The sequence below is a fragment of the Pomacea canaliculata genome, linkage group LG9, assembly GCF_003073045.1.
Source record: "Pomacea canaliculata isolate SZHN2017 linkage group LG9, ASM307304v1, whole genome shotgun sequence".
Taxonomy (NCBI): domain Eukaryota; kingdom Metazoa; phylum Mollusca; class Gastropoda; order Architaenioglossa; family Ampullariidae; genus Pomacea; species Pomacea canaliculata.
Genome location: NC_037598.1, coordinates 13,457,311 through 13,464,623, shown reverse-complemented (window position 1 = coordinate 13,464,623; position 7,313 = coordinate 13,457,311). Strand labels below are relative to the sequence as shown.

Sequence of the window (7,313 nt, the reverse complement as noted above, 5' to 3'; positions counted from 1 at the left end):
TTCATGCATGAACAGACGTTCTTTATTATGACATGCCAGAAAGTTCTACAAATAAAAGAATATTAACCAACTATTTGAGTCCTGGATGCCTTCAAAGTTTAGACGGTGAAAAAATTCACTTCACAGTACTGTAAGTTGACCTCAGGAAATCTGCTCCAAAGCCACGTTACTTCTCTCCATCCTTTGAACACAATATAATTATATATAATCACATCACAACCGAAACAAACAGCCAATACAGACATAAAGTTTCAAAAAACCTATTTAAAAAAAAAATCTTTTCGCAACATTTTTATAATACCGCACGAAAGACGCAAATTGGCATCAATGTCTACTTCAAAGTAAGGATATGAACAAACGAACACACACACACACACACACGTGAATACCATTCTCCATCTCTTTTTGTCACACTCACACACACATACACACATATATCTACAGGCGTTCAGGTCAAAATGAAATTCTATTTCTCATTTCTTCTCCAAAGTCAACTTTACTTTCGATCAGATATTACAATTTGTAGTACTTGAACCTCTAAAGCTTTTCATGCAATTCGACTTTCAAACATTTAGAACAATCTTGCTCCACAGCTCTTTGTGTAATTAGAATGTCTAGAGGTGTCCTAGATGATAAAGTAATGATTAGAAGTGTACCTTGTCATCCGCTGTCTACCATTGCCACGTTGATCCATCACGGCAGGGGACCTGTAGTGGAGACAAAAGATACATGTATGTTAAGTGTCAGATATGACTTCACATGTTGTTGAAGACAAACCAAACCACTCATCTTATATGGGGTCTGTTTAGAAATAACTGAGAGAAGGACTCCATAGTGCATTTGTTCCTTTATGAAAAAGACCTCCAGTATATGCACAAAATGTTGCAATGGCCACTCCTAAGACCTGTGGTGGACTATATGTATGTGTTTTGATTTGTGCGGCATTTCTCTGACAATCAGTAGACAGGACACACTTACCTTCGCTACACGGTGGCGTGCGCTCTACTACATAGTGTGATTCCATCGCTTCTTGCTCTGTTGGGACCCAGCGGCTGATATTAAATACGCGATCGTTTTGGCTTTCATCAGACTTCAGCCACACCTAGTTAGACAACAATATAAAAACAACAATTTGTGGTCAGCACGTGAAGAAAGCATTTTACGTACAGCAGCCACTAATTTAAAACATCTAAACTGATACCGTATCTTTACCCCTATCTTTACCCATATAATCCCTTCGCTGTTCGTAAATTGCATGGTAAATAACATGTAATAGAGAATGAGCTAGAAAGTCAGAGAGACAAGGGAGATAACTCTTGCGAAAAATGTAGAAGAAACAGACGGTGATGATGGCGGAAATGACAGCAGAAGGATGTTGTTTAAGTGTTAATGCGAGTGTAGATGCAAAAAAAATTCCTTGCCTAGCCAAGTTTTTTTTCTTTCCGTAAGGACTATTGTGTTAAAGCAATTGTGATCGAGGATTACATCTAGACGAAGTGTGTGGATGGATGTACCGTTGGCTTCATATCGCTAAGAAACTGTAAGTGAAGCTGGTGCCACTTTTTTAATGCATAAATGTTTTGTAATCTGTAAGTCCTGAGCCATTCCAGCAACTTATTAACATCACGTGGACAGCCTCAGCCAATCGTTGTTTTGTGTTGAAAGAACGCGTACGGACGTCGTGTGTGTGTGTTGCTCGTGAGAGAGCCGGCGACTGTAACACGGTCCAGATGCTCAACCTCAGATGAAGTGTCAGTGGTGTGTGTCTGTGATGTTGTAGGTGCGCACATGATCATTCTTACTGTAGTTTGTTGGTTGTTGTATAATTTATACAATAAAATACAAAGCCCCACGAGCTCTGTACAACAAACTTATAGACAACGGTGGGTTTCCGTCAATGGCAACCCTTTTTCCCGTGCTGTTTAGCATTTTGTCGTAGAATATACTTTAAGAAACATCTCCTCCCTGTAAATCGCTCGAGAGTCCCAAACACAATCTGCAGTTCGCAGACGACATTGCACACAGGAAGAACAACACAAACTTTCACTTTCTTGCCATCGATGAAGATAGGGAGGAGTTGACAGTTTCTGTGTCTATTGAGCTGTTTTCTCCCAATGATCAGTATACTGTTCTTGAACTGGTACTAGTCAAGGGAGGATTTGTTTATCTTGAACTCTTCCTGCATTCTGATAGTTTGCACTAGGGAACAGTTTAACTGTTGTTTTATCTCTTATCCATTATCTTCACTTTCAAGATGTTTTAATGACATCTACAGCATTCTTTAAGCCGTTTGAGTACATTAATTTCTGGATGTTTATAAATGAACTGGAATCTTAAATGAGAACAATTCAGTACATATGGGAATGATGACTACATAAAAGCTGTGAAAGGGTTTAGTGTCAAAAATGTTTATTTACCTTTTCGAGAAACCAGCCAGGGTGAGTGCCAGTGTTATCATGATAGATTGTGATAGCGCATACGTCCCTGAGGTTAACACTGTCGTATCTATTGAAGTGGTCTACGGAATTTCGCTCATGGTCATTCAGAAATACATTGTCCAAGTATATATGCGGTGATTGTCTCTGCCATTAAGAATCCATCAAGATGATGTAGACACTGGCGTCAGTACCGGCATGGTCTACATCCGCTGTTTTCATTGATATTCTCCAAGGTCTTCCTAGAAGACAACATCATCATCCATCATCATCATCATCATCATCATCATCATCATCATCATCATCATCATCATCATCATCTCATCAATCATCCTCATCATCATCATCATCATCATCATCATCTATTATTATATCGATCATTTCGCAGCTCTAAAGTATTCCGAATGTGTTGTATATTCGACTAAACATTAACAGAGTACACATACACAGACCAGAATCAATCAACTCTACAAACACACTTTTACCGAATTTTGCTTTCTTATCTATAGGCGTAGTTTGCAAAGATTTCGTCGCAGCAAAGTTACAAATACTGTTTGGAATGAAACACTGCAGCAAGACAGCTAAAGCAGAACTTAATCATGGTAGTGTAAAAGCTTCAGTGAAAACAACAGTATACTACAAATATGCATGTAATGGGTTTAACGGAAGAGACATAGTTTCAAGATTTTTTTGCTTTTTTTGTTGGTTTGGTTTTATTTTGTTTGTTTTTTTGTTTTGTTTTGCAGAGTGTAATTTCAAAATATTTCTTAAATTACCTCTCTAAGACTTTCTTGTGGGCATCATGTGATGCTTGTCAACAAGCCACCCTAGACACTAATTCGGGCGATAGTTCCTTCCCCATTTAAGTTACCACATGACAGTGAGCTAAAAAGGGCTGATCTTGAAATAAAGCAAAAAGTGGATGTAGCAATGTGGTTTAGGAGGTTCCTGAAGCTGACAAAGAAAGCATGGACATGTGAGAAACGCATGTCCTAGAATCCTTAATATCAAGCTTGGTCTTGACCAAATTCATTTTGACAATATTAATAGTAGTTCACAGACTAAGAAAACAAATGACTAGAATAGACCTGGGCAAATGCCGGCCCGCGGGCCGTCTCCTGTCTCTGACCAGCCCGCCCGCTGGCCCGCCCGCCAGTATATATACTATATATACAGTATTGGGTAAAACTGAGTTAACTATATTAGTCCGGCCCTCCAGAACCACACCAGTTTCTCATGCGGCCCCTTGGGAAAATTAATTGCCCACCCCTGGGCTAGAAGTAATGAAGATGAAAGTAAGGGAAGTAAAGTCTATTATTAAGGTGGAAGTAAAGTCTATTATTAATAGCTTCTTGTCGCAAATGTTTCTGAAATGGTGGTCGGCAACAGAAGAATGTAAAAGAATAGGTTCCAGTATACTAGTTAGTGAACAGTTAACAAAACATCATTTCTTGCTTTCCCGCTCTTGTGATCTAGGCGTCAGTGAGGTGTGGTCAAGAAATAGGAAAGTAATTGCAAAGTTAACAATCGGTATTAAATTGAAAAAGGTCGAGTACTTGAAAATTCAATATATTCATCATCGTCGTCCTCTTTTGCGAGCATCAAGAAATTTGAAAATACACAATGAATGACATATGCGGTTTTGTGCTTATACATTAATATTTATTGTTACAGTTCTTTTTTAATTGATAACGGATCAAAACCTTATTAAGCCTGAAGAAGAAGCACCTGACTTTAGTGAAACTCCTCTGTTTTCAACTTTTGAAGAGTTGTTGGGCTGACCGAATGTCAAAACTTGTCTGGGTCCCACAGGCGTGTTAACAGATCCTTCACAGCAGATGTATATGTCGTTGTCCACACTAAGTGTCAGACCAGCTTAGCCCGTCTGCTAAGTACGCCTAACTAGGAAATCTGCTAAATATATTTTATGTGGCTATCGTTTAAATCTTAGGATTACAAAGCCTTCAAATTAAATACATCATGATATATGCATTTATTATCTCTTCTTTTAATTATTGATTATTTTACTTACCTCTTGGAGTTCGAGCATCATTGACACCAAAAGCTACAAGAAGCCAGAACACAGATGCAATTCGCCACATGGTAACTGCTCGAGTCAAGAAGCTCCAACTGAAACGAATGTGTTTACATTTATCTAACACAGACGACGTTCAAACATCTATGACGACAGTTTCAAGCTTTCGCAGACAAGCGATACCATCTATTCAAATCTCACATTCGCGTGGAAACACACGCAGACACACAAACACATCCACCGCTAGGACCAGGCTTGTCACTGTTCTTTGCTGTCATCTCTCATCGTCCAGTCAGTTTGCGAAGAATAAGAATAATGTGGCAGTTGTAAAGCGCATACTCACACTTCTAATGAGCATTCTATTTACGCTTGAGAACAAGATGGGAACATAGAAAACATACGAGGAACAGGAATACAAACAACACATGCGCCATAAACAACAGTACTAACAAAGAATAAAACCAAATACAAAAATAGCAAAGATTATTTATGTAACAAAAGCAGAAACTGAGAGTATCATGATATTGTAAAAGGAAGACGATCATGAAGGGGTGTGAAAAGGCAGTAGTATGATGTGAAAGGTGTCACGAGTAGTGTTTACCAAAAAGAAGTTTAGACGGGCCAAACTTGTCTGATACTTAGTGTAGGCAACGGCATATACATCTGCACTGATGAACGGAGTGTCGACTGTCGGGGAAGTTATTAACTTTCTACGGACAGTATACATTAGGCAAAAGAACGGTTTTAGTGTTTCCTTTCTCATTTCCTTACCATTTATTTTTTTTAAAAAGAACATTAAATGTGTTAATTGTTAGCCAGACCTTTTTGTTGAAAAAAGTGGAAGAGTGCGGCGAGCGAAGTTTACAGGTAGATGTTTACACGCGCTCGCATACATTGGAAAAGCACTGTCCTCAAAAGTTACAAGGCCGGCGAAGTATACCTAGTCGACTAGACGACGATGATGCCAACGACATATGATATCTTAAAGAAGGCCCTGCTCAACAGATTTCGTCTGACAGCAGACGAAGTACCCGGAAAAAGTTCAGAGACGCCAAGAAAATACAGGACGAAACCATACAAAAAATATATCTAGCCAAGATTGATATGTGGTTATCCAGATGGCAAGAGTTAGCGGGGAGGAAAGGTACTTATGAAGAAATAAGAGACATGTTCCTACAACAAAAGTTCACTGCAGGTCTTCCTCTAGTTTAAGTGACTTCTATCTACGTGTTGTATTTTAACTGGTCTTTGTATTACATCATGATTTGGAATGAGTGAGTGGGACATGTCGAAATAATTCAAGTGGTCACGTGGTTTGCACCTACAAATGGAATGTCCTTAAAAAGCGTGCTTTGAGTACAATTTGACGGATGGGACAATTATATTCATCGGTGAGCCAGTCCTAGCCTGAACTTCATAGTACAAACAGTTTATCAACACATACTTCTTACTTTTTCAGTAAATATATATATATGAATTTATTTTTATGATAACCAAAAACCTGAAAGTAGTATCGTAACTTGTATTTAAATTGCTTTATATTGATTAAGTACTCGTTGATGTTGACATAATCACAAGTAGTCTCCGCTTCTTTGCTTTCACTTTGATAACAAAGAGAGATATAGGTGGTCGTGTTGTCACGTGTGTTGAGTATGTCGTGTGTTGACGTGGTGGCCGACGTTGCTGTTGTCTGTGGTGTTGTCTGGACTTGTGGTACCTGCGAGCTGTGCACATGTGACAGGAGCCAACCACTGGAACCACCAGACTGACAGCCTCCATCACTGATAAAACGAAGATAAAAGATACAATCACAAATCAGAAAATAGTTCATATATTCCTCTCTGTTGTTGCTGTCTTCCTGTTTGTTGGCTCATGACTAGGACGAAAGTAAATTATCTGTTTAATTGTCTCTCCCTACTATAATAACTGTTTACATCACGAAGTCGTTGTTTACAAATATTAAAAAAGACCTCAAATTTTAAATGTCGGTGTAGTCATGCATGATTTGAGCGGGTTGTTCACTAGCTGTTTTGTTATTACAGAAAATAAAGTCTGACCATCTAGACACAGGGGCGCTACAAGCTCTCAATCACAAAAAGGGACCAGACACCGGTGTTGTTGTCCAGTCGCTGTTGTTGGCGCAGTGCGCCGCACTCTGCTACACTCAGACCCGAAACCCCCCGTCCAGCTCACCGCCTTGAAATAGCGAAACTGTTTTTCATACCTAGTTCCTACCACACGTGCATAGTGTTACATATGACAATATTTGTACTCAGGCGCAAAATTATTGGTCTTAATTTTGTGATTGAATGAATCCTTGTTCTATAATCCTGCATTCAGAACTGCGTAGTATTAAAAAGAACAAATGATCCATTATTTACACTATTAACTGTTTGAAAATATTCAAGTATTACCGACTATGTTTTTCAATTTGTTACGCTGATCCCGCTCTCAACAACCACCTGAGACAGTCCGGCCACCTTTTCAGCTCTCGATGACATCCGACCTAAGTTATTATATTATTGGTTTGGCTTACTTCAACTTGCATTTTTTGGTAATACTTCATCGCCTTCAGTGACACACCCAGCAGTGTGTGGACGGTGTACCGTTGGTTTTGTTGACATGCGATTTTTATGCATTCCACAGGCCTTGCGCTGTCAAGGAGTGTCTGTGTGCGTGACTAATTGGAGTTCATTCAAACAGCCTGCAAGTCGGCGCCAAAGGCGCGTCACACTGCCAGCAATGTAAATAGGTTGCTAGCGTAATTGCTTTCAACTACTACCTTACGAAGATTTTTTCCTGCTCACGTTTTTTTTTTTGTCTCGCTTTTCAACGGAGAGAAA

General features: G+C 39.2%; 1 long non-coding RNA gene across 1 annotated transcript; it reads right to left on the bottom strand.

The window, feature by feature from the left end:
• On the bottom strand, positions 1-4,604 carry LOC112572346. The gene is made up of 5 exons (XR_003100978.1): positions 4,468-4,604; positions 2,418-2,677; positions 979-1,102; positions 657-707; positions 1-181 (listed from the first exon to the last, which is right to left on the bottom strand). It is a non-coding gene; the product is annotated as an uncharacterized LOC112572346 (long non-coding RNA).
• Positions 4,605-7,313: the final 2,709 nt, after the last annotated feature.